The sequence below is a fragment of the Lepisma saccharinum genome, chromosome 19 (assembly GCF_977018435.1).
Source record: "Lepisma saccharinum chromosome 19, izLepSacc3.1, whole genome shotgun sequence".
Taxonomy (NCBI): Eukaryota; Metazoa; Arthropoda; class Insecta; order Zygentoma; family Lepismatidae; genus Lepisma; species Lepisma saccharinum.
The window spans coordinates 6,603,583-6,616,124 of NC_139247.1; the positions used below are offsets into that span (position 1 = coordinate 6,603,583).

The following is a 12,542-nucleotide window of genomic DNA, read 5'->3' on the forward strand; positions in this document are numbered from 1 at the left end:
GGATATTCTTGTCCTATTTCATTGATATACCTTCGTTCCGTTAAATACAGTTCCTGCATTCATTACCACCATTTTCGTATTATATCAATATCCGATCGTGACTTTTGGACCACCCTGTACAAAAATTAAAGTAAATGATGACCTCATATCGAGACCTCAAATATCTTGGACAAGTATTTGATTCTGATCAGCCGTGGGATGAGCACATTAGGCGATAAGTTTATGTAATTCATTCGGAACACTTAGGTTCTTGCATAAATATGACAAATTATCATAAAAAATCAAGCAGCGATTAATTGAAACACTCATTTATCAATTTCTAGACTATTGTGACGTAGGCTGGTAGAATAAATAAAACTTTACAAGTAAAAATTCAAAAGTGTCTAAATGTTTGCATGTGGTTCAGTGTTGCATCCCAAGACTTGAAAACATATTTTACTTTTCAAATATATTAATATCCTGAATATGTACCCTGGGCGACTACTGCAAACATATTGCTTTATGTATAAAATTATTAAATCCAACAAGCCGTCGCATCTGGCAGACATGTTGATCTCACCCATCAGTACACAACTATTATTCAAGAAGCAGTTTCAAACTTAAATCTCCCACAATGCAACACAGGCATATCAGTCCTCGTTTATATACATTGTTTGCAAAAACTTCAAAAGCCCAACGTAAAAGCATGTCAAATATATCTAAAATAGAATATTTTCAAAATAAAGTAAAGAATTTCCATTTGGCAGAGCAGAGATTGTCTTCAAACACTATGATGTAACTTGTATGCTTATGTTATGTTTTCTATTTATATGTTTTTCTTTATGTTTAAACACTTGTGTTTTTCACCATTTTTTGCTTTATCTTTTTGTTTACGTAATATGTATAGGAAATAGTTCATCAATAATAGTAGCATGGGCGTATATATAGTTCACGTAAGGGGGGTGGGTAAAACTTTTGGTATGATTAGGGTTGCTTTATTTCATATGTTCAAATCCTGGACACTGCTGACCGGAAGTTTGTTGGGGAACGGGGGGTTGAGTTGCTGGACTTGACAAAGTTGTGTGTATGTAGTCACGATGATGCTACTTAGTATTGATACTTTTCTGCTCATCTTGTGTCAAACAACTTGAGAATGTTACGATGTTTTCCTGGTTTTCTTACCTACGTCTTTAAGAACTAAATGCCTTTAAGAAGACTCGAGGGAAAAAAATTATAATTGATTTGACAGTCCCAATGCAGTTTCTTATCGCAGAAATTCCGAAACTATCAGAAAATTCCAGACATTTGGTCTGCAGTTCCATCTAGTGTGTGGACTTTCGTAATTTCCTTCCCATTCTTACCCCGTCCTATACGTCTCGAATTTAGGAGAATAAAATAAGTCCGAAGACATTCGTATGAACAAGCGGATAGAACAGGTTATCTGGTAATTTTACTGTACCAAAAGGGGGGGGGGGGGGTTGGACCCTTTGAACCCTACCTTAGATACGCCCTTGACTTGTAGTTAATTCTTACTTTACAGCTTCAGCTTCAAAGGAACTTCCTCGGAAAGTGTTCAGTTTGGAAAAGGACAAATATACAAGATATTTAATTAAAAGTCTCTGGTTAAATGATTCCGAAGCATGCTACGAATCCAAAGTTCCTGGTTGGAATCCCGCATTCAGCATGCGCGTTGGTTTGAGTTTGATTTTGCCATCTCTTTCATCAATCTACCATTAATCATTGCTTTGTAATCAAGGGGTTTCAGGTTCGAATCCCGGCATGGGTATTCATTGTGAGTGTCCCTTTAGAAATTTCATCATATCACCATTCATATTCATCTTCGCAATTAGCCGAAAGTGGCAGAAAAGATAAAATAAAAGTAAAATAAACCAAATCAAAAACAAAGGGATCCCGGGTTCGAATCCCACTTTCAACTAAGTCTAGTCCCGATTAACCTATCTGTGAATAAAGTGGACTCAAAACAAGAACACAAATCATTAACCATCGTCTCGATTACCTTAGTAACGTAAAGTAAAGTAAAAGTAACGTAAAATACAGAGTAACAATATGATGTAAAAAAATACAAAAATTACAATACATTTTAATTTTTATTTATTGTCTCAAAAGAGTACAAATGAAAATTAAGACACATTTTGTTCGATTTGAAAATATAAGTGCAATATGCAGAAATTACACACACGCACACACATACACACACACACGCACGCACATAGAAAACATATACTTTCACACATCTATACTGAAATATATAAAAATGTCATTTGAAGTGTGTCAAGTCAAACAACTTTCTCTGGGTATTTTCATCATGTTGCACGTTTCAAAAATACATCGTCTTTTAAAGTGATATATAACTAATATACATTTATTTTTATTTATACATTTAACATATAGGACTTTGTTGTTATAATTAGACATAGTTTAAGCCTATCACAGAAACCTGAAATTGTAGCGTTTGTGCGCTCACAGAACACATATATGTGTGTGTAACTGCATATGCATATTAAAATTGCTCTACTGAAATATAGTGACGTTGAAATGTAACAATACCAATTTAACAATGTATCGTGAGAAATTACTTAACTGAAAGACTTTTATTTTGAAACAAACACTGTGAAAATAGTTTCCATATTTATAGTTATATCACTCATATATTCGCATGCAATTTTTAACGTGTGTGTTACAAAATAGTTAACACAAAATATAAACATTGCTCTTTTCGAAAAGCATTTTAAAAATAGATTCATCACAAAGTTTGACTAATTGTTATGGTAATTCAGGTCGAATGTGATGTTTAATTTTCTTTATTGTTTTGATTACGTTGTTGACCACACGACGATTGATTTGAAGTATGTACTGTTACAGAAGTCTTTATGCAAACCACAACACAATATAGTTTCATTAAATATCTCTTATTTAACATTTAATATTTTTATCATTTTCATAATATAATTTAATAATTTTCTTTCCATGCACGCGAAAAAAAATGACTAACAAAAATTCAAATAATTTCAAGTAGAAGACAGCTTACACAAACATAAAAAAAATGTCACATAGTAAAATAATTTCGTCATCAGTCTTGCGTTTTGTAAACACCTAAAAATATAAATACTAGTGTCTCTACAAATATACAACACATATTAAAATTCTGTAAAATGCATATAAACATTTATACGCTACACACGATGATAAGAAATGTCGCAAAAAAAATTAGAACATCGATAAAAACAGTTAGAAATCGACGAACCACAAAAACGTACACTGGTAACTATTAGTTTCAAGAATGAAGAGAATTACATTGGAAACTTCTTCATTAAATTACTGACGTGTGATTGGTGTTAAGTTGAATTTCAGTCCACCTTCATACCACGGCTTGGAGCAAGGAAAAGAAGAACTATCGATGAGTAAGAAACGAGGTGTGTGCCAAATTGAGAAATTCGTCCACCTGGAAAGAAAAAAAAATATTAAATTTAAACTAATTGAATTCTTTGTAATTGTCCGTCTTAGCACAGTATTTATTTAATGAGCTTTAACAGACTGATATTCTTAGAACCAGTTTTATTCATATTTTATTTAGGTCTGAGCCGATACCAAAACTCTCACCGATTCCCACCGACACCAATCCTTGAAAATTGTAATAATTTAAACGTATTAAAGATATTCATTAACAATAGTGTGTAAGTATTTCACACTAATTATAAGCATCAATTGACAATGATTTTTGCATTAAAGTTTACAAAAATTACACCAAAAACTAGGGGGAGAAGATAGGAGAGGAAGAGATGAAGGCCCTGTTGTTCGCTGATGACTTAATAATATGGGGAAACAGGGAAGAAGACGTTGGAATGAGGAAATCAGAAGAGCAGAAATGAAATTCAGTGCAGAAAAGAGCGAGGTGCTAATAACAAGAAGAAACAGAGCCAGAAATGAACCAAGAATAAAGATGGACACGGAAGAGTTGAGGGTAGTAGAGAACTTCAAATATCTAGGAAGCATAATTCAGAGAAGTGGAAGAATAATGAGGAGGTAAACAGAAGAGGTGGTGGACGATATCAAAGCGTTCGAAGATTAATATGGAACAGGGATGTACCTATGAAATGCAAGAAGGTAATATATAACACATACTATGTGCCGTTAATTACGTACGGAGCAGAGACCTGGACAATGACAGAGAGAGACAAAAGAGAGATGCAGGCAGTGGATATGAAATTTTTAAGGACTATATTGTGGAAGACTAGAAGGGAAAGAATAAGGACTGAGGAGATCCGACAGACACTGATAATGGTGAAACTTCATGACAGGATAGATCAGGCTCAGGTAAGATGGTTCGGACACATGAAGAGGATGGATGCAGAAAGACTACCAGTAAGAACTTACAATGCAAAAGGAGTGGGAATAAGGCCAAGGGGGAGACCAATATGTCGGTTGAAAGAGCAGATAGCGGAGAGTGTTGGGAGAAGAGGACAAGATTTGAATACCGTGGAAAGAGAGGAGTGGTGGAAGACCAGGAAAAAATTGAGAGGCTTCTATGCCGACCCAGCCAGAGGCAGAAAACGGCAAAGGATGATGATATCAGAATATTAAATTACATGTTATGTTATCACAAAAAATATGCTATCACAAACATGGTGCAAAGTAAAAGAGAAACTTCGAATTTTGCATAATTTCCAGGATCACAGAAAAAAAAATCGGAATTTTTATTAAATTCGAAATTCACAAAAAGTGTTGAGAGGCATTTATGCGGAACCCGTGAAAGACCAAATTGCCGGAAAGTTATCGGTCGGTATCGATAAATAAATTCGAACCGATACTTTCCGATACCGATGGATCGGTATCGGCTCAACCCAAATTTTATTTATCTGTACATGATTCATGAAACGTTAATGAAAGATATAACCCAAGAAGTTTATAAGTGGTAGTCCTTCATCTTCCATAGCAAAATTTCTTCAAATGAATTCTGCCAGCACCATATAAAAATAAATCTGAAGGTAACAGACTGACACAATTGGTAACCTATGAAACTGGATTTTCTGAATCAAAGTTAGTAGAGTAGTACTTGATGAGGTATTTTTTTGCAGATACATTGGCAATCTAAAGATGTTCTTATTTTTAAAACAATGTACAGCACATTGTTCTTCACTGATACATAATTTTCACCATCAAGGTTGACATTTTACTGGAATTGCCCTTGTAAATTACATAAACAGAGTGGAATTTGAAGCGGTGATGAGGTAGAATTTCCACCCTTCTTGTTTCTACACCCCAACCCCAATGCTACCCAATGCTTCAAGGAGAATCTACTGACTGAGACGTTTTCAAATAACACACAGTATATGTATAATAATACTATTGTATGTTAAATATAGAATGATACTACAGAAGAAATCATTTGTATATGCGAATCGAACTTCATAAAATTAAACAAATAAACACCTCAAACATAGATGTTTGAAGAAGAAATCAACGATAGGGAGTCTTAAAGTATGACCCACAGGCTACACAAGTAATCTAGTGGGTCTGGGGATAAGCCATAGGAAACATACTAAAAGGCTTTTTAAGACCTCGTATACTAATTTAATTGTTTGTTACTAGAAAAAGATAGATTTGCAGGTTGCTATTTTTCTTATTTGCTCGATTTTTGTGGAAAATTTTTCACAGGTGTTTCTCACGTGCAGAGAAAATTTTTAAATTATTTTTGATAGTTCAATACAAGGTGGCATGAAAATGACAGTTCTTGACAAGGTTTTGTAATAATATTAAATACTGTCATAGAAATGGTAATCCAAATAGAATGTGATATTTAAATCTTTATCGTCTTGATTACATTGTTGACCGTGCGATAATTGATTTGAAGTATGTATTGTTACTGAAGTCTTTACGCAAACCACAATATAATATAGTTTAATTTGATAAAATAATGTTGTCATTAGTCTTGCGTTTGCAACATTGATATTGTCCAAGTCTGCAAGTCCATTTATAAGAACAGTTAATATTTTTGCAAACAAGAAAATAATTGCTTACACCAAATCGACAGCGCAATAAAAAAAATGCAAAATCTACTTAACGAAGCAAACGTAATTAATATTCTCTAAGGAAATCCATGGTAATTAATTGACACGATGATTGAAAACTGAAACCAGCCATTTTCTCAGTTACATGAAGATTGAGTGGGGAGGGCAATTATGCCTTCCGTCTGCTGTGAGGGCAACATCCTTCTTCTACTCCATATTTGCCACGCGAAGATCATACTCAATACCCTTAATACTGACAGGTGTATCTCTTTAAATTAAAGATAATTGGCATATACCTAAGAATCTCTTAACATACTTGCTACTTATTTTTTTTTCATTGTTATAATGACATTTTATGAACGTTAGAAGACAAAAAGTTAATTAGTAAGTTTCTTAGGGCTGTACATTCGTTTTGGTATTTACAGAGTATGTCTGCATTACACTCGCTGCTTTCATACTGGTATCGTTCATATTAACAGACTGAACGTGTTGCTGGCTTTATTAAAAAAAAATATCTGCTACTTTATTACGTTTTGTACAGAGTGTTAGTGTTGCTAACGTCACAATACTTTTCACTTCTTACAAGGACATTCTTTTGAAATTTAAGCTTATCTCCTTAAGCTCATTTTATCTACTAAATAATAGTAGCAGTGGCGAAGCGTGATATCTTCACGTAGTAATCGCAAGATTTGCCAAACGTCAGGGTCGATCTTTCAACAAGGGCGGGGGCGGAGGGCTTACGTGTAGTTTTTTTAGTAATCATTCCTTATTTGCCATCTTTTCTGCTTTTGACGTTTTCTTTTATTATTATTTTTTTTTTCTTTAAGAATATTGAGCGTAAGCAGGGATTATGACCATCACCAACCCTTCCTTGAGCACGCCACTGGACACTTGGAGAAATCTTGATGACTCCAGAGAAACCCTGCCGTGGCTGTAAACAAGGGGGGTGGAAAATAAGGCCTGTTACGACACAGACCTTCAAGGGTGGGGGAAAACAGAGGTTGTTGGACCTTGTCGTAGGGTCTGCTTGTTCGGAAGCGTTCGGCTGTTCTCGGCACCGGCAGAGACACCAGAGGGATTCGCACCATTCTGCGATGAGCTGAGCCGTTTAACACTAACACCGTACCTTCAATAGGAAACTTGGCGGGAGGGTTCGGTGCGAGGGGTAGTACCGGGTCCTCATTTCGATGCGCTAAACTTCAGCGAATCTCTTGCGTATTTCGAGGTGTTTCATGCTGTCGCTTGACTTATTTCGCACAAATATGCGAATATCCTGACTTATTATTTTTACTTCTTCTCTAAAATATTTAAAATGCAATATTTTTAATATTTTGCTTGGCCATCGCCGCATCTCCCGATGACCGGACGCCTCGCTTCTGAATAGTAGTTATGTTATTAACTCTTTATTTTTTCTTAATGGTGTGCATTACTGGTTACTATCACTAATAATGTTAATCCAATTCAAAAGAGAGATTCATATAATACATGACCGTATATAAAGGGGGTTAACGGATCCAAACCCCTTCCATTGGTTTAGTAGACATTTTACACTAATTGTGTAATATAATAGAAAACACCTCAACATTGTTTAAAACACTACATAGTTGAACATGTTCTGAAATTTCAAAAAATATCTCACACACACGCAAAATAGGTTTTCATAAATAAGAAATTTACTGTAAGAAAGTTGAATAGAACAATATTGTTGTGACTAATATAATTTATGTAGATGAAGCTTGGAGGGTGGCGTGTTGCACCAATTGTGGTATCACAATATTTAGTGTGTATTAATTTAAAGTAAAAATATTTACCTTAAATGTTTTGTGACGATAAGAGCCGTATAGAGAAACAAAACACCCTGAAGTTGAAGAGATGCGTAGGTTTCCTTTTCATCTGACTTCTAGGATAGATCGTGCCGTGCTATTGTAGAAATGATTGAAACGGTCGAGGAGATCCTGCAAAGAGAAAAGGAGACGAAAACTTCTTAGACTGTTGCTCCTAATCACTTCTTTAAATGAAACTTTGTAAAACTAGGACTAAAATTATTTACGTATAATCTAAGCGGTATTATAGGTATATATATTTCTGCCTGCCTAGCCCGGATTGCGCAGAGGTACGTCATTTCCCTTGTGCGCATGACGTTATATGGGGGAAAAAACGCTTGGGTGAACTTGTTAACGGTTAGTGAAACGATACTGTTCCCGCAAGAAACTGAACATCGAATCTGTTACAAGTAGGTGTACAAACAAACTCAAATTTACATAATATAAAGTTTTAAAGCACTGAAATAGAAATGAACAAAAATATGTGTAATTAAACACATCCACCCATATATACACGATATAAAATTTTAACAATGGAATACGAGTGGAGATAAATATACATAAAATCAGTATTATACACACAACCACACACTTAAACACACACTCACATATGACATAAAGTCCATACCAGCTAACTGTAGACCAGGCGAACGAGAACAAGTCTCTGCGCAAGTAGTGACGCGAGACGGCTCCACCAATGAACAGTGGGAGAGAAGGGATTGCGCAATGGGCGACGGGAGTTACCCGATTTTCTTCTTCGCTCTGTCAGCGTTGCCAACTTTTGAAAGCGACAATACCGAACGCACATGGCAGACGGATCGTATCTTTGGCTCCAGGTCCGTACGCTTGGTTTAAGAATTTCTTGGGGAAATATTAGGAATAAAACAGCAGGTGCAAATTTTGACAATTTTTTTACATTTAGCGTACGGACTAAGGCCTGGACCGTACGTCCGTACTTTCTATGAAATTTCCGTACATGTACGGTCAGGACCGTTTGGTTGGCAACGCTGCGCTTTCACCACTCGATTCCCTCCTCCTCCTCTGCCGCTATGCGTGGCCCTGCTCCACAGTTAGCTGGGACAGGGTATATATGCACAATGAAACAAGAAAACCTGTAATATTCCACATAGTAAACTGGGATGAAAAGTGTCATTTTTTTATTTTTCAGCTCTGGTACGTTATTTCCGAGCTAAACGAGATAATAATTTGGATTTAGTACTTTTTTCAGTCTATGTGGCTCTATTATTTAGGATACTCAGTTCAATTGCTGGGTCGATTGTTTCAATCTGATAATTATCTTGCCTGTGGTACTGTAATCGGTTTTCCGGATAAATTACAATCGATTTTTGAAAATCATAAAACAGGTTTTAGCGAAAACAGAATCTAAACTAAAAAAAAAGACTACTTCTGAATTCAACAAAAGTATCAACACTCTCCCAGACAGCTGACTAAATAACCATTTACTGAAGAGGCTGTAAATTTTGCGTGTACGCACCCTGCTCGCACATGTGATCCGTACGTCAATTACGCACACACGTGGACCACGTGGAATGCGAGGCGGCAGGTGCGAATACTCCGGAGTCAGTTTTTTCCCCGCGGAGGCTGAGCCACGCTTTGAGATCTGCGGCGTAACTTGATATTCGAGTTCTGCCAGGTACTTCGGAGACCCTGGCATTCCGTCCCCGGGGGAGGGGGTGCAGGGGGGAGGGGGAGGGGGATGCGAATGAACTGAGGCTGCAAAACCGCATTTCTCCGAATATTACGTGCAATTATAAATGCATGAAAATGTATATTCGTATACATAATGAGAATCGTGTTAATCTGTGCATGTGTATAAAGTTCGTATTGAGGTTTTCATGGACAGCGTGTGTCCCTCCCTCACTTTGATTTTCCAAATTCTGAAGAATGTTACCTGTAGTAAAAATGTCACACCTATATCCTGAAATATTAGCACCACTGCAATGCGTATTGCCCAACTCCACGGTGATGACCGAAGCTACTATTGAAAACTTCCTATTGAAATTCGCATTGCAGGGAAGCTGACATTTCAGGATATAAGTGTGCAATTTTTACTGCAGCTGATTGTACGTCACTTTCGCTTTAGCGGTTTATGTATTTCCAGGTGGGTCCTGTGCATTGCACCGTGCCATAAAAGGACATCGGGAGGCTCAGAAGTAGTAAGGCTCCATGCCTTCTTGATCTAGGCCATAGTGAACGTCCATGGAGCAGCACTATATATATTTTTACAAGTACACACTGCATGAACACCAAAGCCGCTTATGGAGGAAGTTTCTTCCTGAGAATCAAACTCTGATCTCTCATAGCAGTCGTACGCCTTACCGATTGGACCAACCAGTCTAGTTCTAGTCCAGTCCGCCTGTAGCTTGTAACACACGGGTTTGATTTCCACGTATGTCCCTGTGTAAGCTGCTCTGGGGCGCACTCATCCTCTCTTCAGTGGTTACCTCGTGGTGACTGTGAATTGAAGGTGTAAATATGTAGCTTTGTGTGATGATTACGTTCATAGGGGAAAGGGGAACACAACTACATGAAGATTATCGTGAATTCTGACATTCTAAATCGATTTAATTGCAACAGTTTCGAAATTACTTCACATTTATTATATAATATACATACACACGAATACAAAGCCGCATGCTAATTAATTCTTGCATCGTGGCGGTTGGTTACCACAGCGCCCTCCGACGCCAGAAGTCCCGGGTTCGAATCCCGGCCGGGACATGGGTGTTCTTTGTCAGTATTTCATCATATAATCAATCATCATCACCGTCGGTGATAGCTAAAAGTAGCAGAAAAGCGAAGTAAAATAAACCAAATCAAAATCAATTATTAACTATTGTAACTAATTCACAAACGTTAGACGCAGTTAACTTCAAAGGGCAAAGCGCTCTAACACGTTGGACAACACTACTACAGGGAATTTGAAATTCTGTACCGATTTGGCGAACCAAGAAAGAAAACCTTCTCTATATGATTCGTAATATCCACGCACTCTTCATCCAAATATGGGCATGAGCGCTGCCGTACGTGGGGAGATAGAGAGAGCTGCCCTCAGGCCAACTAATTACGTAATTATACCTCTCTCTCCTTCGCCCTAATAACACGACTGGAACCGCTTGCCCTGAAGGGCTCGTGACAATGGTTCTCGATTGTCTTTCGCCCTTAAGGTAGTCCCTGCGAAGAAAAACTCGCATATATTCATTGGAACATGCAAAGGGCTGCACTTACTTCACGGGCGAGAAAATAAGTGTTTACTTGAACGAGTTACACGGTTTATTTTGCACAGTGACAAATAACGAGAAGTGCCCAGTCTTTTTTGTGAATCTTCCTTGACTAAATTGGGAGTCACTTTGTTGAATTCAAATCATAGTTTAACAACTTCATCAAAAGTAACCAATTTGTTGACGTCGGAAAAACAAATGTCAGTTTCTGTTTCTGGTTTATCAATAAATTCAACAAAATTACACTTATCTACGAATACTGCAATCATTCAGTGGTGTTAGTCGCAATGAAATTCGTTGGCAAGTAAGCATAAGTTATTGGACCTATTTTGCCGACTTGTGGGAGTTGTTAGTTCCGCACTTAGACGGTGGCGGCGCCACTCAACGCCCTTTTTATGTCGAAGTATGTATGCATTTATGCTCCTGGGAGGGGGAGGGGAGGTGTTATCCATGTACCAGGTGGTTGGGATTATATAATTGATGTTCCATATTAATAATGGAATGCGTTTCTCTCATCTTTAATTTCGTCATCGATTCAGTTTTACAAAGAAAGGGGAAATTTCTTGGGAATTAGTTATTATGACGTTTTGGGAGTTCTTAATTCCGCTATTAGACGGTGGCGGCGCTACTCAACAGCCTTTTCTGTGCCAATGTTCAAAGACGTAGCCAGTGTATTTCAAATGTTTGTCTACATTGGGAAACGGTCGTAATTGTGTTGTTCTATTCTCTCACATGTATGTGTGTATACATCAATCACGGAATGTGTTATTCTCTGTCTAACTTCGGATAAATGTAGAGCAGTATATACTCGCATGGGACTTTCCAAGTGTGCGAGAACATGGAATAATTGAGTCAGCTAATTTCAACTTCTTCAAATCATCTAAAGACAGCGCTGGAAAATATCTGGTGTAATAATAAAACTTGTTGCATAAGAGTCACCTGCGGGCATGACTCACTAACCTATGAAAAACCCAAGCATTATGGACCTCTTTTAGGTACAGTAGTTATTATTTACATGAAGATTATTTATAAGTTCACACAGTAAAGTGTTACAACGTTCTTACAAAGAAAAACCTTTGTTGTTGGGAAGAAGTTATTGAGGAAAACCACTTGCCCATCCTCTCATTTATTTCGAGACAATGTTAAAATACCATAGGATGTGACGATGAGGATAAATTGAGAAATTAGTGATGGAACAAACACAAGCACAATTATCCGTGCCTGTCCATGTAGTTCGAACCTCTGGCATCGCAGCGCATTACACTGATCATTCGTGCTTTATCTAAAATTCGAACCTGCGACCTCTTCATTATCAAATAAGTCATGCCTTATTTAAAATTTTGCAAATGTATGAAGATTTTTAACATATTCTGAACGTGTACTGTTCGCTATTGGTAGCTTTCCTTGGACGAAATGCATAATAAAATTGCCATCATCTCCCTTTTGCGAATTGAGATGTGCCGATGAAG

At 37.1% G+C, this 12,542-nt stretch overlaps 1 long non-coding RNA gene across 1 annotated transcript; it reads right to left on the reverse strand.

Moving 5' to 3' along the window:
- Positions 1-2,074: 2,074 nt before the first annotated feature.
- Positions 2,075-7,959, reverse strand: LOC146003067 (uncharacterized). The gene is made up of 2 exons (XR_014443773.1): positions 7,820-7,959; positions 2,075-3,442 (listed from the first exon to the last, which is right to left on the reverse strand). It is a non-coding gene; the product is annotated as an uncharacterized LOC146003067 (long non-coding RNA).
- Between the last annotated feature and the right edge of the window lie 4,583 nt (positions 7,960-12,542).